This window comes from Bos javanicus, chromosome 2, assembly GCF_032452875.1.
Source record: "Bos javanicus breed banteng chromosome 2, ARS-OSU_banteng_1.0, whole genome shotgun sequence".
Classification (NCBI taxonomy): Eukaryota; Metazoa; Chordata; class Mammalia; order Artiodactyla; family Bovidae; genus Bos; species Bos javanicus.
In genome coordinates this window covers 19298446-19319698 of record NC_083869.1, presented here as the reverse complement: position 1 = coordinate 19319698, position 21253 = coordinate 19298446, and the positions used below count along the sequence as shown (strand labels likewise).

The following is a 21253-nucleotide window of genomic DNA, read 5'->3' as shown; positions in this document are numbered from 1 at the left end:
ATTACTTTGCCCACAAAGGTCCATCTAGTCAAAGCTATGGGTTTTTCCAGTAGTCATGTATGGATGTGAGAGTTGGACTATAAAGAAAGCTGAATACCAAAGAATTGATGCTTTTGAACTGTGGTGTTGGAGAAGACTCTTGAGAGTCCCTTGGACTGCAAGGAGATCCAACCAGTCCATCCTAAAGGAAATCAGTCCTGAGTATTCAATTGGATGGCCTGATGCCGAAGCTGAAACTCCAATACTTTGGCCACCTGACGTGAAGAATTGATTCAATGGAAAAGACCCTGATGCTGGGAAAGATTGAGGGCAGGAGGAGAAGGGGACAGCAGAGGATGAGATGGTTGGATGGCATCACCAACTCAATGGACATGAGTTTGAGCAAGCTCTGGGAGTTGGTGATGGCCAGGAAGCCTGGCATAATGCAGTCCATGGGGTCGCAAAGAGCCAGACACGACTGAGTGAGTGAACTGAACTGAATTATGATTGCAGATCTCTGTTACTAGTACCACATGCAATTCCTGATTGAGAGAATTGATGTCAGGATGTAGGTCTCTATTTTATGGCTACTTGTGTATGTGTCAAAAGGTTCTAACCATCTTGATACTTGGACACATTGATCTTTGTATCGAGGAGTTGTGAGACAAGTTTCTTTGGCAGTGGGTTATAAGTGAACTGTAGTAGGCAGCAGAGGCTAGATACTGTCCTCTTACCCTCCCTCAGGGAACAGTTCACTCCATGTGCTCTGAGTGGGTACATCATTCAGGCCTGACCAACACCAGTGATTGACATAGAGATGTGGATCGGATGTGACCCAAGCTAAGGAAATCAAAGGTCTTGCAAGGTTTCCCCTGGAACTACTGGAAATGAGCTTTTCTTTTCCTTCTTTCTCTTGGTGTGATAATACCTAGAATGAACATGTGACCTTATTGCTGCCAGGATGTGTGAGGAAAGCTTGGCTGAGAATGAAGGCAAAACATACCTAGCTAGAGGCAGAGAAATGGGGGCATCTGTCTTATGATGGCCTTTGAATCCTCTGGATCTGTCCACATGCCACCCAGTCAGCTGTACCTCTAAGTTTCCTGGCTGCTTAAACCAGCAAATTCCCATTTCTGCTCAAACTCAATTGAGGGAGTCTCTGAGCTCCAAACACTGGGTCTTTGGCCATTGTCCCTTATTGTTCTCTGTCACCTGCAGGAACTACTTGAGGTTGAAATCCCCTACTAGACTTTGAACTGGTGGCTGCCATAAGGGAGTCTCAATTTTCCCAACATAAAAAGTTGCTGCTGGGCTTCCCTGGAGTTTTAAGAATCCGCCTTGCAATGCAAGAGACACTGGTTCAATCCCTGGTCAGGGAAGATCCCATATGCTGCAGGGCAACTAAGCCCATGAACCACAACTACTGAGCCTGCGCTCTGGAGTTGGTGAGCTGCAACTGCTGAGCCCACGTGCAGCAACTACTGAAGCCTGTGTGCCTAGAGTCCCTGCTGCACAAGAGAAACCACAGCAATGAGAAGCCTGCACATGGTAGCTAGAGAGTAGACACCACTCTCTGCAACTAGAAAAAGCCTGCACGCAGCAATGAAGACCCAGCACAGCCAAAAATAAATGAACATTTTTTAAAAGTTGCTGCTAATACTCAAGGGTCAGCCTTCTCCACCCAAGTTCATTAGAGTCAGGGACCAGCTAGCACTTATCTCCCTTATCCTTGAACCACTAGAGTCTGCCAAATAGACTCTTTAAAAGGTTTTAAAGGCTGGTGAGTCTTAGTCTCCCATGCTATGGGGACTCAGGACACCAGCAGAGACTGCCAACTCTCCTAGTAGTGAGTCAGCAGAGCTATGGGATTTCACCTTGCAAGGAAGGAACGCTCAGAGGTCTGGGGTGACTTGGCATGCGTTTAGCCTGGATTGTTCCTAATGATCAAGTGAACTCAGACAGGAAAAACAGCAACTAGCTGTTTTTACTTTCGCCTTAGTGGTAGTTCAGTATTACTCCACTTTTATCACATCAGGTGAGATTCTCTTTCCAGCTGAGAAAACTCTTTTTCTATATGTGATCTTAACTCGGCAGATTCCTAACAGCAGTAACAGCTGTAGGATCTATTCAGCAATAGCAGATTGTCTGTGTCTGATTTTTGCAAGTGCCAAAAATTACTGTCAGAGCTTTCTGTTTTGTTAGTGATATTTGAGAACTTAAAATCTAAATAATGTGACAGAATTACTCAGATAGGAATCGTAAGTAAAGACGATAAAGCCACAGAGGTAATACTTGGTTTGAGGAGGGCAAGCAAGTTCATTGGAATCCAGGGTAAGAATGAGGCAGATCTATATTTGGAATCCTAAGGGCACGGTCTGCTGCTGCTGCTAAGTCACTTCAGTCGTGTCTGACTCTGTGCGACCCCATAGACGGCAGCCCACCAGGCTCCCCGTCCCTGGGATTCTCCAGGCAACAACACTGGAGTGGGTTGCCATTTCCTTCTCCAATGCATGAAAGTGAAAAGTGAAAGTGAAGTCACTCAGTCACGTCCGACTCTTCGAGACCCCATGGACTGCAGCCTACCAGGCTCCTCCGTCCATGGGATTTTCCAGGCAAGAGTACTGGAGTGGGGTGTCATCGCCTTCTCCGAGTAATAACTTAGAATGAGATCATTTTCTCTCCAAGGTTTGAAGCAGATTAGTAGTGCGTGTAAAAGAGAAAATACTCTATTGCAATTTTCTCTCCCTCTTTTCTTTCTCTTCTTAATCTCTCAGAGGTTACTTGTTTCACTTTTATTTTATTTATATGTTCAAGGGATTGCTTTGTAGAAAATTTATATTTATAAATTACATTAACATTAGGAATTAATGAGGCAGGAATTTAGTCTCCTTGGATTAATAGCATTGTTATTTCCACAATATAGGGTTGCTGCTGCTGCTAAGTCACTTCATTCGTGTCCGACTCTGTGCGACCCCATAGACAGCAGCCCACCAGGCTCTGCTGTCCCTGCATCTTAAACTCAATGTCTACCCAGCCAAGCCAGTAAAGTTAATGAATGAAATAGGCTGGGAGATATAGCTGGGAGAGGTGGGGCCTGTGGCAAATGGAACATGTTACACTTTGATAAACCACGTTCAATACCACGTTCAATATAAACCACGTTCAACTGAATGAAACGGGGCTGGGTCTGTTCTGAGGCCACACACTTGCTCTCAGTGACAGACAGTAAAACACATTTGGCCAAAGTGGACTAATAGCTTCTGAGTACTGAATGTGTTCTGTGTCCATGTGCCATTCTAGGGCCCCTCCAGATGTGAGCTCGTTAAACCTCGCAGCAATGCAGAGATCGTGATGTTGGCCCTGTTTTGACAGATAAGGAACCTGAGACTGGGGAAAATCGACTTAAAAGGGTCAGCGTTTCCATGGGTAAGTGTACAGCAGACCTGGAATGCTGCAGGCTGAGGACAGAGCCTATGGAGTCTCCCCCAGGGATCTCAACTAGGACGCTGGTAGCGCCTGCGTCTCACAAGTGGCCGCAGCGTCTGGGCGGTGGTGCAACTTTTCTGCTCCAGTGTCCTCAGCACTGTTAGGGGACAAAGTCCCAGGAGGGAGGAGGCCTCACTAAGGAATGAAAAAGCACCACTTCCCAAGCATTAGGTGTAGACAGTGAGTCTTTTATCTGTGACTCGTCTACTCGAGCTTACCCTGGGAAAATAAAATGAGGGTTTGAAGTAGTAAATCACAGGCAAGCCTGAAGAGGCTCCTGTGCACAGGAGCAAGGAGGACCGCTTCTTCTGCTATAATGAGCCCCTCTAGGAGACTGTCCTACGTTACCCTGTTGGTCGGGTTTTCAGAGCGCGTTGGTAGCTAATCAATCATGTTCATTGTGTAGGCAACATCTGGACTTGGAAGGAATAAGCTGCTGACCCAGAAGCCATAGGCTTTGATGAATGGGGCCTCATGTAAGCGGTGGTTGGAACATGTAAGTAAAACACAGCCACATGGTAACAATCTACCTCTCCATTCACCGAAATATTTCCCGGTAAAACTATGCCACTTGAGATGCCATAGACATATATATCATCTATTGTTTTTGCAAATTTCAATGTGTAAAAAGAACCATTAAAAAATTTTAGTTTGTTGAGCTGCAAGCATGTGTTTACTATGTACTTTCTGTATACTTCTCACAAGCTTGGGCTCAAGGTTCTCTAAACATAACAGCTAGGGTGCCTGTGTGGGAGAGGGTTGTTGCTATTCAGTTGCTCAGTGGTGTCCAGCTCTTGGTGACCCCATGGACTACAGCATGCCAGGCTTCCCTGTCTTCCACTATCTCCTGGAGTTTGCTCAAATTTATGTCCATTGAGTCAGAAAGGGTTGTAAAAATGTGGAGTTCCTTGCTCTTGCTGTGAGTGGTTTTCTGAGTAAACTATCAAGGTACCTCCAAGAATGGATTCTATAATACCCTATTAACACTTGCTCTTCTGTTTTTTACCTGATATTTGTACTAATGAACTGCTTGGTGTGTGCAGGGCAAATCTCATGATGCCTGAGCATTTCTTGTGAGTTTAAAGGTGGTCCTTGTTGTCAGCACCAACCAGGGCTCAGATCTGAGACAGGGAGGGAGCCATCAAAGGCTGTGTATCCTACTGCCCTAGAACAATAGAGAATCAGAACCAAAGTATCCATGAGGGATGCTTGTCTTTAGATGAACATCCTTGGAGACAAAAATCCTCTATTATTTTAGTGGTCTCTTTCCATATGGCAAGAGAAACTACTTTTTATTAATTTTACAGCATGATAAATAAAGATTTGGGGGAGAAAGAATAAGAAGACAAAGAATATTTTACACATTCCACTGGGTGTATCATTAGCTGGCATTTTGTCCATAGAAAGGGGTCAGCTTTAAGATCTGAGGAAGAGACGCTATTGTGGCTTCTTTATTATATTGCTGCTGCTGCTGCTAAGTAGCTTCAGTCATGTCCGACTCTGTGCGACCCCATAGACGGCAGCCCACCAGGCTCCCCTGTCCCTGGGATTCTCCAGGCAAGAACACTGGAGCGGGTTGCCATTTCCTTCTCCAATGCATGAAAGTGAAAAGTGAAAGTGAAGTCGCTCAGTCGTCTGACTCTTTAGTGACCCCATGGACTGCAGCCCACCAGGCTCCTCTGCCCATGGGATTTTCCAGGCAAGAGTACTGGAGTGGGGTGCCATTGCCTTCTCTGTATTATATTGTTAACTCTCCCCAAAACTAAGATATGGGGAAAGTTTTTATGTGTGGGAACAGCAGGACGAATACTCTGAATATTTTTAAATTAAATTTTAAAGTCCAGTTTAACGAAGAGAATATTAGAATATTATGAACAAAAACTTCCTAATAGGCACCATTTTTCATCTCAATGTTGGGAAGTTTTGTATTCATTTAACCTTCAGCTGTTGATCATTTATCCCAATAAAGAGACAAACTAGATTTGTTTTTGAACTAAATTACAGAGCTTCTATGGAAAAATAAGCAAGAATACTTAGAAACTACTGAAAGAGAAACAGGGAAGGTGAAACTAGGCTTATCATTAAAGTATATTCTAGGGACTGCCTCAGTGACTCAGTGACGGAGAATCCGCCTGCCAATGAGAGAAACACGGGTTCGATCCCTAGTCCAGGAGGATCCCACATGCTAAAGAGCAACTAAGCTGATAAGCTACAGTTACCGAGTCTGTGCTCTAGAGCCCGGGAGCTGCAACTGCTGAGCCCACTTGCCACAGCTCTGAAGCCCTCATCCCCTAGAGCCCATGCTTCACGGCAGGAGAAGCCAGTGCAGTAAGAAGCCCTCACAAGACAACGAGAGAGTAGCCCCGCAGTAAAGAGCCAGCACAGCCAAAAAAAAAAATATATATATATATATACACACACACACACATACATATTATCTAAAGCAATATTAATTAAAACAGCATGACTAGGCAGAGAGAGTAATAGAACGGAATAGAAAGAGTTAAACTAGAATTGTTTAAGGGAATTTGGTATATGATGAAGGTGATCTTTTAAATCATAGGGGAAAAGATTAGGAAAAAACTGATGGGAAAACTGGGTAGCCATCTACAAACTTTGTATCCAACACAATAAAGTAAAACCAGATGAGTCACAGATATAATATAAAAAATGAAACCATAAAGTACTGAAAGAAGTTCTGAGAATTTAAAGAATTTCTAATTTTGGAATGGGAAAGTCATGATCTGTATGATAAAATCCAGAAGTCATAGGAGACGAGTTTGACTACATAAAATCAATGTATTTCTGTATAGCATAAACAGAGTGAAAAGTGAAAAGATAAATGACAACCTGGGGGGAGTGGAATTGCCACTTTTGCTACAGATAAAAGTCTATTTCTTTAATATGCAGTGAGCTCCTACAAATAAATAAGAAAAGACCACCAGCCCAATAAAAAAAGGGCAAAATGTGGAGCATTTATAGAAAAAAATACAATTACTCCTAAGTAAATAAATCTATACTAAAAACATGATCAAACTCATTTATGGTATGGAAAATACACATTAAAACTATAACGAGATAGATTTTGCACCATCATATTGGCAGCATTCAAGAAGTTTGATAATAGCTTGTCTTGGTAAGAGTATAGAGGAAGAGGCACCTCAGCCATCGCTGGTGGAAATATAAATTGGTTCCAACTCCACAGAGAGAAAGTTGGCAATATCTATCAAAATTCCCAATGCCCATATGCCAAGTGCCCAGTTATTCCACGTCTAGATATTTATTTTATAAGTAAAGTATGAAGATGATGCATTTACAAGGATATTTATAGCACTCTGTTAATAGCAAATCATTAGAAACAACGTCAGTGTTCAGAAATAATAGTTATTGATTAAATAACTCATTTTTACATCTTTAAAATCTGATATTCTGCAGCCATCAAAACTAATGAGATAGCTGCTGTCTGGACATGAAAAAGGAGTAATCTCAAAAATATATTAAGGGTAAAAAAAATAATGTATGGAGCAGGATAGACATTCATATATGTGTATATATAGATATATACACACATATACGTGTGTGTGTATATCCATATGTGTATTATACACCAACTATATCTGAATAAAAGAAAAAGCTAAAAAAACACTATATTTCTGCTTCTACATAGATTATCTTTGGATGAAATTGGGTAACAGTGGTTGCCCTGAGGGAGAAGACCTGGGTGACCGGGGGACAGAAGTATGAGGCAGTACGTCTTCTCTCTAATACTTTTGTGCCTTTTGTGAATTTTGTTCACTGGGCATGTATCAACTATTTAAGACTAAACTATTTTATTTAAAAGTTTAACATGCACTGATAATAGAATTAGCAACCTTTGATCATGCATCAGAATTACTCAACTAGCAAGTCATTTCATTGTTCATAAAGCTCACGAGTACAGGATAAAAAAGAGAAATACTTATTTCATAAAGATCAAAATAATTTAGTGCTTTGCTACCATAATTCAACAATTATCTCAGTACCTTAATGCACAGCATGCTAATGTTGTAAGCCTCGGTCCCTCTCCCCCGTCCACATTCCGATAAGGGCCGACTACTCATTGATTCTAAACATTTCCTCTGAAAAGCAATCAATGTCCCCTGCCTGGCCATTAAATGGATTTTGAAAAACTCTTCAATCCGTATCAGTCTCATATCCTTATTTAGTTCCTCAAATTTGCCCTCAGCTGGGAATTGTGCAGGCGACTGTGATTCTGTTGTGTTCACCACTCATTTGAAGGGCCCCATCCATCATCATTTCTAGGCCTTTTCTGATGCAATGTAGCTTGTTCTTTGTCTTTCTTAAAAACTGAACGGCTGTTAAATTATCCATTTATCTTCCTTCAGATTTTGTGTTCAGTTTCTCAGGCCCTCTCAGGGCTGTCTTTTCTACCTTGCTTGCTGACTTTTCATTCCATTTCCCCTGTTCTTAGAGACATCTTGGTTCACCATGCTGTCCTTTAAAACAAACTCCCTGCTTCCATCTGCTTGCTGTGTGTTTGAAATCTGCATCACTACTCAGACAGATATGCTTTTTAAACTTTGTTCCTTCAGGACAGCTTTGAAAACTTGGCGATAATATGCTTCAAATTTTATATGTAGGTAGTGGAGTATATCGGAGAAGGCAATGGCACCCCACTCCAGTACTCTTGCCTGGAAAATCCCATGGACAAAGGAGCCTGGTGGGCTGCAGTCCATGGGGTCGCTAAGAGTCAGACACGACTGAGCGACTTCACTTTCACTTTTCACTTTCATGCATTGGAGAAGGAAATGGCAACTCACTCCAGTGCTCTTGCCTGGAGAATCCCAGGGACGGGGGAGCCTGGTGGGCTGCCGTCTATGGGGTCACACAGAGTCGGGCACGACTGAAGTGACTTAGCAGCAGCAGCAGCAGCAGAGTATATCAGGGCAAACCCTACACCGAAGGTCAAAGTCTTGGTTTCTAAACCTAGCTTTGCCACCATCAAGTCAGGTGACAAGGGAACTTTCAGGGTTTCACTCCCTTACAGATGATTTGCAAGTTTGCTTCTAGGCAAGCATTTCAGTATGACAATAGCATTGTTTCCATTTCAGGTGATTCAGTAAGGACCTGAGGTCTGTACACTGATGCCTGCATACACAGCCGCTCAGGTGGCAACAAGGTGCTATCAACCATAAGCCCAGATGTGAAGGCTGAAATAAAAAATCTAAGCTCTGTTACTTAATATCTGTGTACTCTTAGGCATGTTATAGGAACTCTCTAGCTTCAGCTTTCACATATGAAAAGGGGGGTGGTAGTAGAATCTATCTTGATATGGCTAAGAAAGTTAAATCAATCTTGATCAGAAATGCTGAAGTTTCCCACAGCGCAGCTCAGGAGTGGTGGGTTATATCAGGCATGCAAAATCTTCATAGCAGCTTTGTGATAATGCATTCCTTCCCCATCCTTGATTTTGCTAAGAAAATTTAATCAGACTTGGAAAGTCAGTCTAGTGCCTGGCACACAAGAAGTGTCCAGGAAATGTTATTGTTATAGCTTCACTACATCTTGGTGAGACCCGCAGTTCGCTATTTTTTTATCCAAAGTTCCAACTGAGGCTACTGAGGCTTAGAGATACTATTAATGCTAATAACAAGTATAACGGCTCATATGTATGGAGGGCTTCAGCATGTAAAGTTTACTTTTCCAAAAGCATTTCCACAAATCCTGTCTCCCTTGGTTCAGACTTTTGGAAAGGTTGATATTAACTATCATCAATTGCATTTACTCCAAAAAAGAAAGTCACTTTGTAAGGCCAAATGCCTTACAAATGTAGCACAGTGGAGTTATTAATACTTTCACAGTCAAGCCTAAAAGCCCAGGGTGATCACCATGAAAATAGTGTGGAGGATAAGGAGCTGTAGGTTTCACTACAAGTAAGGAGGGGGGATTTATAAAAGCCTTTGTTGTTCATCTTTTCTCTTTTCCCTCTGCCTCTTTCTTCTCTCTATGTCTCTGTTGCTCTCTTTCTCGTGTCATATTAGGTTTTTCAGCTGTTCAGACCATCTATAGTGTGATCACAGGTGACATGTGAAGTCAGGGACTTGGAGAATCATTCTCCCTCTTCTGTTATTTTCTGGTTCTGTGGCTTAGCCCTCCCTTTGCTGGTGGGAGGCATTCATTTGCTGAAGCTCCTCCTAATTCATTGGGGTGATTCTGAGCGGCAAGTATAACCTCCCTAGCTTCTCAGCCGTGAAATAAAGATGGAAATGCTAAAGCCCACCACAGGGCAGCTCAGGAATGGTGGGTTATGTCAGACAACACGGAAGGCACGAGATGCTCGGGAAACGCAAGATCTTCCTAACAGCTTTGCAATAACCCATTCCTTCCCCATCCTGTTGCTATGTTGGCTGTGTTGCTGATGGAGGCAGCCCCGAGGGGTCTCACGGCAGGCAGCTGAGTTACAACTAGAGACCGCTGCTGTAGCCGGGGCAAGGCGGAGGTTGGGGGCATGCAGTGTACGAAGGTATTACGGCTGAGTAACAGATACAGGGAATGCAAACGAGAATAATGTGCTAATAATGGAAAATGCAGTGGGCCCTGGAGACCAGGATATCTACCTCCTGGGGGAAGCTTGTCACCTGAGCAGATTCCTGCAGTTAGAGAAGGACTTGCTGGAGAGAAGAGGGAAGGGTGGGCCTGGCAGAGGCACCTGTGTGAGCAAAGACATGGGCTTGGACTATGAGTAGGGGAGTAAAAAAGCAAAGACATCACTTTGCCAACAAAGGTCCATACAGTCAAGGTTATGGTTTTTCCAGCAGTCACGTATGGATGTGAGAGCTGGACAATAAAGAAGAATTGATGCTTTCGAACTGTGGTGCTAGAGAAGACTCTTGAGAGTCCCCTGGACAGCAAGGAGATCAAGCCAGTTGATCTTAAAGGAAATCAACCCTGAATACTCTTTGGAGGGACTGATGCTGAAGGTCCAATACTTTGGCCACCTGATGCAAAGGGTCAACTCATTGGAAAAGACCCTGATGCTGGGAAAGATTGAAGGCAGAAGAAGAGGGCAACAGAGTTGGGTGGCATCCCCGATTGAATGAGCATGAAATTGGACAAACTCTAGGAGATGGTGAGGGACAGGGAAACCTGGCGTGCTGCAGGCCGTGGGGTCATGAAGAGTCAGACACAACTTGGTGACTGATCAACAACAACAGTGGCGGGTGTGTCAAGAGCAGAGGGCTCAGAGTGGAGGGCGAGGAGGTGAGCACGGGCAGGCCAGTGCGCCAGCTTGGATTTTTTCTTCTCTGATGGGAAGGGAGGATCTGAAGGGCCCACAGTCAGATTTGCCCTAGGAAGATAAGGCGGGTGTTATGATGATGGAATCTAGGGTGTGAGAGTGGGGAGAGGCTGTGAGCCTAACAAGGTCTGAGTGGAGGCCACTGGCAGTGGGGCGGAGTCAGGAGAGCCCAGGATAGGAGGTCCCAGAGGAGGAGAAAATCATGACATAGCAACTAGAAAGTACTGGAGAAGGAAAACATCAGGCATTAGGTCCTAATTTATAATATACTTGTCTTTTTGATGATAGGAGAGGCTTTCTGAAGTTGTCTTTGTTTTTTGCATCTCCTGTATGCTCTGAAATCCTTTTTCATTCAGCGTTTTGATTCACTTCCATTCCTTCACATTGGAAGCTCTTTTCAAACATGCTGTGGCCCTAATCTGTTAGCATATTATTTAAGCACGCAGCACTGAAAGACTTGTTCTGGGTAGTGAGTAAAGTGGGCCGGGGGAGCAGAGAGGCTGTGGTTGTTGCTGGGGGGGGGGGGTGGTGGTGAGGCTTCATCTTAAGGGCGTTCTGCAGGGAGCCAAAACTCTCACTGAGGGAATCCTAAGTGCAGGTACACACAGGTCTTCTCTCTGCAGCTGTTCTCCTTCCCTGAAGAGGAATCCCACTTTTCTGCCTCTGGGGCTATCTGGCCTCTGGCATCTTGAGTGCAAAGTAGGGCGGGCGGGGGGGGCGGCGGGTGTGGAGTATGGGGAGGCCCCCTGGGGTCTAGTCAGTCATTCCACAGACTTCTAATTTCAGTTACAGGTTCTCCCAGTTAATGCTCTGAGAGAAGAGCCCTCTGGTCTCCTGAGTTGGCAGCGGCTGCAAAGGCTATTTACCTGGCTGTGTGGAGAGTAGGAGACTCCAGGAACCCCATTTCCAACTTCTCCTTGTTTCCAGGCTCAAGCTTCAGTCTCTTTACGATGGATCGAATTGTGACACACACCCTCCCCTCAAAAAAACAGAGAGAGATGCTGAATTCCTAACCCTGGTACTTGGGAATGTGACCATATTTGAAAATAGAGTCATTGCAGATGTTATCAGGGGCTTCCCAGGTAGCTCAGTGGTAAAGAATCCACCTGCCAATGCAGGAGATACAGGAGACGTGGGTTCAATCCCTGGGTGGAGAAGATCCCCTGGAGTAGGAAATGGCAACTCACTCCAGTATTCTTGCCTGGAGAATCCTACGGACAGAGGAGCCTGGCGGGCTATAGTTTACAAGGTCGTAAAGAGTCAGATACGATTGAGCAACTGAGCCTGCACACGTAAGACAAAGACAACTGCATTAGGGTGGGCCCGAAATCCAGTGGCTGGTGTCCTTATAAGAAGGTCATATGAAGACACAGGGACACAGAGACGTGGGAGAATGTCATGTGAAGACAGAGGTGGATATGGAAGTGACACAGCTGCATACCAAGGAATGCCAAGGGCTCCAGAAGCCAGGAGAGAGGTATGGAATGGATTTTCTTGCAGAGCTGCCAGAAAGAATTGGCCCTGCTGACCCCTTGATTTCTGACTTCTAGTCTCCAGAACTGTGAGAGAGTAGATTTCTGGTGTGTTAAGCCACCCAGTTTCTTGTATTTTGTTAGGCAGCAGTAGGAAATTAATAGACTCCCTCCTGGCTGAACTGGACCCTTGCCATCCTGAGCCTACTCCTTCTGAAAGACAGATCAGTTCTCTTCCTATTGATGTTCCCTTCTGCAGCCATCCTGGGACATAACTTCCTTTCCAGCCTCCAATTTTGAGGATATTTTATGCCCTCTTACATTCTATTATCTTTGAGAATTTATATCTTTTTTTTTTTTTAAGGAATGCAACACTACTATTTCTAACCACACTTAATAGCATTAAATAAGTCAAAAAAAATTGAACAAAAGTGCTCATTTTAGAATTATCTCAATTAGGAAAAACAACAAAACAACCAAAAAAAGTAGGAAATGATAGAATAAATTGTGACAAGTCACTCTTTGGAATTCTAGGCTGCGATTTCAAAGGATAATGTGCAAATTATGTTAGGCATTTGGAAACACATTTTGAAGTTTATGTTAAGTGGCTAGAGCAGAATACACTGGTGTTCCTGGATGAAAATGTGTTTGCATGTGGACAACAGCTTGAGGGGGCATCACAGGAAGAAGAGAACGTGAGTCCTGACTTGTCCCTACAATCTGCTCTTGAGGAGTTAGGTATTCTCTGAGGCCATATATATTTTCTCTCCTGACATCCTCGATTTCCTTCTGGGTCCTCAACAGCAGGTTGTTAACATCCTTACTTACAGACTGTTCAAGGCACGGTAGGCTTTTTCTATCAGAGTTCCTTAAAATTCTTCCAGTTTCTTTTCATTTCCCGAGAATGTTTATATCTTTAAAAATCCCCCCCCTCCAATTTTTTTCCTTTGTTATTTTATTAATGGAATTCCCAGAAGGGTGTGGAATACACTAGGGAGGTCGATCTGCCGTTGTTAATTGGCAACATCAACTCCATCACAGATCAAAGTGTTTGGTCAAGGACAACTTAACATAAAATCTTTCTGAGAAAGTATTTCTCTGGTAACTAGCTAAACAGAACCTATTAGCTCATTCAGCACTCCATGAACTGCTCTCTCTAGAATCTCTACTCAGCTCCTTGTATCCTCCTCTCTGAAGAACTCAGAGTTTTATTTTGTAAATGGGAGGTGTCTGAGGTACAGCTCTGCTGGACAAAAATGGAGCTGCCTTTCACTTCCTCGGGGCAGTATGGTGGGAAAAAGCAGCAAAATAAGGCTGAGAGGACTTGGCTTTGAAATTTTGGCTCTGCTGTGTACTAACTGCTTCACTCTGGTTAAGTCCGTTAGTTTCTGTAGCTTTTCATTTCCTCCTATATAAAACTAAGACCATAGATATTATAGGATCCAGAATGAAGTATTTTCTTCCTTCACAGAGTTGGGGTCAAGTTACAATGCTTGTAAACTTTAAAATTTAAGCAAGCCCTTATCCAGTGGCCACTAGAGTCAGTATTCAACAGGTGTCTGCTTGCTGAGATAGTATACACAGGGACACCTTTGTATCTTTCTGGACTGTAATACTGAAATTCTTTTCCAAAAGCTCAGTCTGATAGACATCTTTAACTTTGTTTTAGACACTGCCTAACAGACTCAACATTTTAAATTATCATCTATAATGAAAAACAGTGAGCACAGCAGTTGGGCTGCCATGGTCACTGTACATGAGGTTGAGAGCCTGGCTCCCTCTGGTCACATTGTCATTTAGCATCTGCTTGTTAAGATGAGGCAATGTGCCTTGAGTGATTTATTTAATATCTTACAGCTGCAGCTCTGATAACTAAATATAAGAGTAGTGATAGCTGAGGATCCAGATATTGCCTCCTTGAATTCTCTTAGGAAACATTTCAAACAATATAGAGGACCTGTTTGGCAACAGCATAATGAGAATACTTTATGTTTATTTCATGCCTCACTTCCCAGGAGCAAAAACAATGCTGACCCTTCAAATGAACATTAAATTGCAGAAATTTTGGAGAAGCACCCCTAGAATGCAAAAATCAATCTTTAAAAAAGGACTTGATTCTTTTCCTAGTGAAAAATGAAAGTTTTCTTCTTTCTCCCTCTTTCCCACCCCACCCTTTTTTCTTTCCTTCCTCCCTCCTTTACTCCATCCCTCTCTCCTTTCCTCCCTTACTTTCTTCCTTCTTTCCATTTTCTTCTTAGGAGAAGAGAGGCCATGAAGAGGTAAATCAGCATTTAAAATATGCTTTCTAGAGGAACTGGAAAGTAACTTAAGACAACATTCCAAGCCTTGTATGGACTTGGGGTTAAGTGATTTTTAGCTTCATAAGTTCAAAGCAGAAACACTTTTAAAAAGAGTTATTTATGCTGGTCAGCTGGATAGGAAGAATCGGATCTTATCTTAAATTCTACCCTCAAAAGCCTTATTAGGGAGTGTATTAGAACCTTTTTTTTTTAAACCAGATTCCAGCATTTTAATATAGATTCATGATGGCAGTTTTGGGCTCATAAAATGCATATGAATAGAAATTGAGTCCTACTGTATAAATAAAAGGTTTTTAAAAGCTACTTGAAATAAATCAAAGTCCATTTTGTTTACAAAAAAAATGTACACAGAGCTGGTTGCTTTATCAAATCATAGTCATTTTTTGGAGGTGGAAGACTTTCTCCAAAATCAAACAGTCTGGCATGTCAGGTATGCAGGAAGAACCGTGAGATATAGCCAAAGGTGTGTGATGCCTTCACTGGCCACATACCATGCCCGATGCAGGGCATGACATGAACGTGAATGTTCTTCTAATAATGCGCCCTCTCGGCTATTCAGCACTTCGTCCTGCAGAGCACATTGCTATTTCATGTTTGTTTTGATAACTGTCAGGCACTGGAGGATCTGAAAAGTCTTCTAAGTCAATGGAAAGTTATATTTTAATCATGATAATTTAGTGTTTCATTGTATTGTAACTTCATGAAATTGTATGTATATATATAAAACTTCTTGAAATCTGTGTACATGTGTTAGCTCTCCCTATTAACTTGGATTTTAAAATAACTATATTTTCAGCCAACGCTGGAAGCAAAGAAAATTTTATGTATTTCCTAGTTGAAAAAGTTAAAGCTCTGAAAATTTCATGGCTATAAACTGGTCTTTTTACACTAGAATTAAGGGCCAATTCAACCATGATGAGAACCAAACCACTCTCTAAAAAGATAGCATAGGCCATATACTTCAGATTATGGGCAGGAATATAGCAGTGCACACTCTGATGAAAGGTTTTATGTATTTATAGATAATAATTTAAAATGACACTATAACCCTACTTCGTACATTCCACTGCTTATTAATTCTGTGGTCCTGTGTTGCATTATTTTCCCTTCTGTTTCTTCACTCGTTTATTCAGCTGATAGAAGTTTGAATATACTGGGCACTGTTCTGGGAACCAGGACTATGATGGTTCCAGGAAACTAATCTAATGCAGAAGGAAAACAGAAAAGACAGACAGAAAGATGACCACAACACAGAGGGTTACATGTAGTTATGCAGAGATCGGTAGAGTGCTGAGGGGAGAAAAGCTTCAGAGGAGGGGACAGTTTGGGGTGACTTCTTCCAGACAAAAAGAAGAGGGAGGGAGGGATAAGCAAAGGCAAAGGAAGACAGCTGAAAGGGTTTGTGAGCCCTGTGCTTTGGGGCAAAAAGTGCCTGGGTGACGTGACAAGAGGTCAAGAGGCAGGGGCCTCAGAATGAGAGGGTTAACCCAGGAGTCTGGGAGGTATCTTATAGATGGTGGTAGTAATCTGAGGTTTTTAAGCAGGAGAATACCATGATATAGTGGTTGTGTTTTTTTTTTTTTAATAATCATTTTGGCAAAAGTTTGGAAGACAGGGTATAAACTTCATAAAACTGATACATTTGAATGTGTATACTTTCTCTTCCATCTGAATGCAGAGTTCCAAAGAATAGCAAGAAGAGATAAGAAAGCCTTCTTCAGCGATCAATGCAAAGAAATAGAGGAAAACAACAGAATGGGAAAGACTAGAGATCTCTTCAAGAAAATCAGAGATACCAAAGGAAAATTTGATGCAAAGATGGGCTCGATAAAGGACAGAAATGGTATGGACCTAACAGAAGCAGAAGATATTAAGAAGAGATGGCAAGAATACACAGAAGAACTGTACAAAAAAGATCTTCACGACCCAGATAATCACGATGGTGTGATCACTCACCTAGAGCCAGACATCCTGGAATGTGAAGTCAAGTGGGCCTTAGAAAGCATCACTATGAACAAAGCTAGTGGAGGTGATGGAATTCCAGTTGAGCTATTCCAAATCCTGAAAGATGATGCTGTGAAAGTGCTGCACTCAATATGCCAGCAAATTTGGAAAACTCAGCAGTGGCCACAGGACTGGAATAGGTCAGTTTTCATTCCAATCCCAAAGAAAGGCAATGACAAGGAATGCTCAAACTACCACACAATTGCACTCATCTCACACGCTAGTAAAGTAATGCTCAAAATTCTCCAGCCAGGCTTCAGCAATATGTGAACCGTGAACTTCCTGATGTTCAAGCTGGTTTTAGAAAAGGCAGAGGAACCAGAGATCAAATTGCCAACATCCACTGGATCATGGAAAAAGGAAGAGAGTTCCAGAAAAACATCTATTTCTACTTTATTGACTATGCCAAAGCCTTTGACTGTGTGGATCACAAGAAACTGGGAAATTCTGAAAGAGATGGGAATACCAGACCACCTAACCTGCCTCTTGAGAAATTTGTATGCAGGTCAGGAAGCAACAGTTAGAATTGGACATGAACAACAGACTGGTTCCAAATAGGAAAAGGAGTACGTCAAGGCTGTATATTGTCACCCTGTTTATTTAACTTATATGCAGAGTACATCATGAGAAACGCTGGGCTGGAAGAAGGACAAGCTGGAATCAAGATTGCCGGGAGAAATATCAATAACCTCAGATATGCAGATGACACCACCCTTATGGCAGAAAGTCAAGACGAACTCAAAAGCCTCTTGATGAAAGTGAAAGTGGAGAGTGAAAACGTTGGCTTAAAGCTCAACATTCAGAAAACGAAGATCATGGCATCTGGTCCCATCACTTCATGGGAAATCTATGGGGAAACAGTGGAAACAGTGTCAGACTTTATTTTTCTGGGCTCCAAAATCACTGCAGATGGTGACTGCAGCCATGAAATTAAAAGATGCTTACTCCTTGGAAGGAAAGTTATGATCAACCTAGATAGTGTATTGAAAAGCAGAGACATTACTTTGCCAACAAAGGTCTGTCTAGTCAAGGCTATGGTTTTTCCAGTGGTCATGTATGGATGTGACAGTTGGACTGTGAAGAAGGCTGAGCACCGAAGAATTGATGCTTTTGAACTGTGGTGTTGGAGAAGACTCTTGAGAGTCCCTTGGACTGCAAGGAGATCCAACCAGTCCATTCTGAAGGAGATCAGCCCTGGGATTTCTTTGGAAGGAGTGATGCTAAAGCTGAAACTCCAGTACTTTGGCCACCTCATGCAAAGAGTTGACTCATTGGAAAAGACTCTGATGCTGGGAGGGATTGGGGGCAAGAGGAGAAGGGGACGACAGAGGATGAGATGGCTGGATGGCATCACTGACTCGATGGACGTGAGTCTGAGTGAACTCCAGGAGTTGGTGTTGGACAGGGAGGCCTGGCGTGCTGTGATTCATGGGGTTGCAAAGAGTCGGACATGACTGAGTGACTGATCTGATCTGAATAATACATAGAAAATTTTGAACAGGTTTTACTATCAGCTCTCAGACTGGGTTATAGCATCAAAAAGCATTGTCCTATGTGTAACAAGGAGGAGAATTTGAAAATATCAAGCCAATATATTTTTGTTCTACTTGAACCATGACGCCCATGGCTCCCCACCCATCAGCTCAGCAGACTTTCCTCCTCTCAGCAAGTGGTGGCTCCCTGCTAAAAACAGCAAGCTCTCATCACTCAGGTTTCAGAGAGTAAGTCTCAGTGCTGGTTTTGTGTGGAGAGAAAAGTGAAAGTGAAAGTGTTTGTGACTCCCGCCAGGCTCCTCCGTCTATGGGATCCTCCAGGCAAGAATACTCGAGTGGGTGGCTAGTCCCTTCTCCAGGGGATCTTCCCACCCCAGGGATCAAACCCTGGTCTCCTGCATTGCACACAGATTCTTTTTTTTTTTTTAATTTAAATTTATTTATTTTAATTGGAGGCTAATTACTTTACAATATTGTATTGGTTTTGCCATACATCAACACGAATCTGCCACGGGTGTACACGTGTTCCCAATTCTGAATCCCCTTCCCACATCCCTCCCTGTACCATCCCTCTGGGTCATCCCAGTGCACCAGCCCCAAGCATCCTGTATCCTGCATCTCCATCTGAGCCACAAAGGGGATTTCTAAATTTCAGAACTCTTATCTCTTAAGAACCAAGCCTGGCTAAAGCAGATCATCAAGTGTGACTACAAAGCTCTGGCGTGGGGAGCATAGAGGAGACCATACAAGGAGAGTTCCCATCAGACTAGGAAAAGGAAATTCATAAACTTCCCACTCCTGTCTTAGAGAAAGGAGAGGAGGAGAGAGGGAGAAGAGGAAAGAGAGAGAGGGGCCGAGGCGGGCCATGAGATCAGATGTGAGTGTCCTGGCTCCATGTTCCTTGGGGGGTCAAACCCTGAAGATGAGGGGAAGGCTCATCTCTTGAATCTCAGAGCCCAATTCAGGAAAATGACAGAACTTTCTTAGAATGAGCTGGCACTACCCAGGTGGCATATTGGAAAGGACTGAGAAAGCTGCTGTGTGGATGGCAGGGTGAAGAGAAAGTAGCTGGGGTTTTTGCAGGGGTTGAGTGATGACAGAGAACCAGCCGATGAGCACTGACCAGGAAGCAGGTGGCGGCTCACCATGGTCTGCATGGATCAGAGCTGCGGCAGCCAGAGCCAGCGGTCAGACCCTGCACGGAGTGCTTGTGGCAGCCACCCCACAGTCCCAGAGACCAACCTCATATCACACCCAGAGCCCTGACCCCGCAGGCAGGCGGGGCACTCGGTCCCTCTCACCCCCCAGCCACAGAACCGTGACAAGGACAGGTAAGCTCCCCTAGCACCTGGACGTCAGCTGGGGAGAAGGAATGGTTCTGACTGAGGACAATTCACATTTTAGTCTTCCTAAGGACTTGTTTTAACCAGAAAGAACTGAGAAGCTTTAAAATCAGTCCCTGAACACCCCCAACCCATCACCAGGAGAAGGCGGAGCCAGATAAATTATAGAGAATATAGGAAGTTATTTTCTTCCCTCCCTCCTCTTCTTTCCTTCTTCCCTCCCTTCCACCTTTTCTTTCTTCCTGAGTTTTTGGAGTTATGTCATTCCACATATGTCCCCCACTTTGTAGAGACAAATAAGAAGTTAGCCTTAACTATTCCTTTCTCTCATTCACAGGAATACTAAATGTCGTAGAGGAAAACATTTATAAGAAACTGATTTGGGTGGTGTTCTACTTTTATTAAGTACGTGATAAAATTGTTCCCCTCTTTAACCACATTCTATTCCTTGTAGGCTTTTAAGAGGAGAGTCCTAACTAGTCACTCTGCAGCTCACTACTTTTTCTTTCTTTTTTTCTAAATTGAACACAAGGCATGAACCATCTGGGGAACATTGAGTTGTTTTTGAAGTTCATTTCTTGGTATCCAGAAAAGCTGTCTTGGTGTAGCACCTTACTTTTCCAGTTTATCAATTCTAGCTCCAGGTTCTACAACTTGAACTATATTTTAAAGATTTTTTTTCCTCCCTTCTTTTCAGAAAGCATGTTAGTAATTGCATCAGGTGGAATGCATTTTCCAAAACAACCGTGACAAATGAAGGCAGAAGTTACTATAACCCTAACTTCAGAAGCCCTGCCTGTTGCACAAATGCCTTGACATTCTCACAAATCTTGCCAAAATCTTCTTTTACAGGAGATCAGTATTCCAGCTAGAACCTGGCCAGGTCAAGCCCTTTTTTTTTTGTTGTTGTTGTTGATCAAATACTCCAAAATCAAGAGCCAGTTTGGGATAAGCTGAAAATCTGATTATGTTCATAACAAAAATTAACTCTCTCAACCCTTAACACACAGAAGATTTATAATGATTTATAGCGCCTCATTGAAATTCTAGGTGCACTGAAGTTTGACTTAGTTGAGAATGAAAATGAAGGGCAAAAGCTTTGCCCGCTATTGCAAAGACAGGCTCAGTGTGATGCTGCTACATCAGGTTTTCTGTTTATCCCTAAGGCTGGTGTAGCAATGACTTCAAAGTTTGATGGTGTCTGGGGTTTTTTTCCTTCGTTCTTTTTTTTGTTTTGTTTTTTCTTTCTCTAAAGAAGTTGAGCAGCAGGCTAATGGATCCCCAGCAGGGTGCAAAGACAGCGGAAAGCGAGGGAATCAGATGTCAATGTGTTCCTCCGAGATACCCTGCTAGGACAGCTAACTAACCAGGGCTTTAGTCTTCTCTTGGGGAACACGCTTTGATGGTTCCCTGCCCACTCCTGGCTTCCTATATGCTTCCTGATTAAAATACTGTCACAGATAAATCATGACTTCTGCGACCGTTTTCTTTTCTTTTTTTTTTTTTTTAAGGAAAAGTTTGGAAACATAAGATTAAAACGATGAGCAAGTTCTAGAGAATTTTATGTGCACGTATAAACGTGTATTTAAGCACATCACATCTCCCTACTGTAGAACCATCCATGGGTCTGGGACTATTCTCTGCATGTTCCTTCCTGACCCATTACTTTATGAGGTATGTTTATATATTTTCTTTCAGTCACTTTCAGTCAATCACTAGATTACTCTGGAAAGTTCCTGTTGAACAGATTTTGAGGGGTTGGGGGGTTTCATTGTTTTCCTTCAGCATAAGCACAAGTTGGGAATTGAAGTTGTCTCAGAGGTAAGAGTTTCCACTTTAGATGCAATGGACATTCAAA

The 21253-nt window shown here is 43.0% G+C and overlaps 1 protein-coding gene and 1 pseudogene across 1 annotated transcript in view; one reads left to right on the top strand and one right to left on the bottom strand.

Moving 5' to 3' along the window:
* Positions 1-21253, bottom strand: part of PDE11A (phosphodiesterase 11A) — a 207440-nt gene that overhangs the window by 12420 nt on the left and 173767 nt on the right. The window lies entirely within an intron of this gene.
* LOC133258024 (uncharacterized) lies at positions 276-17088 on the top strand (annotated as a pseudogene).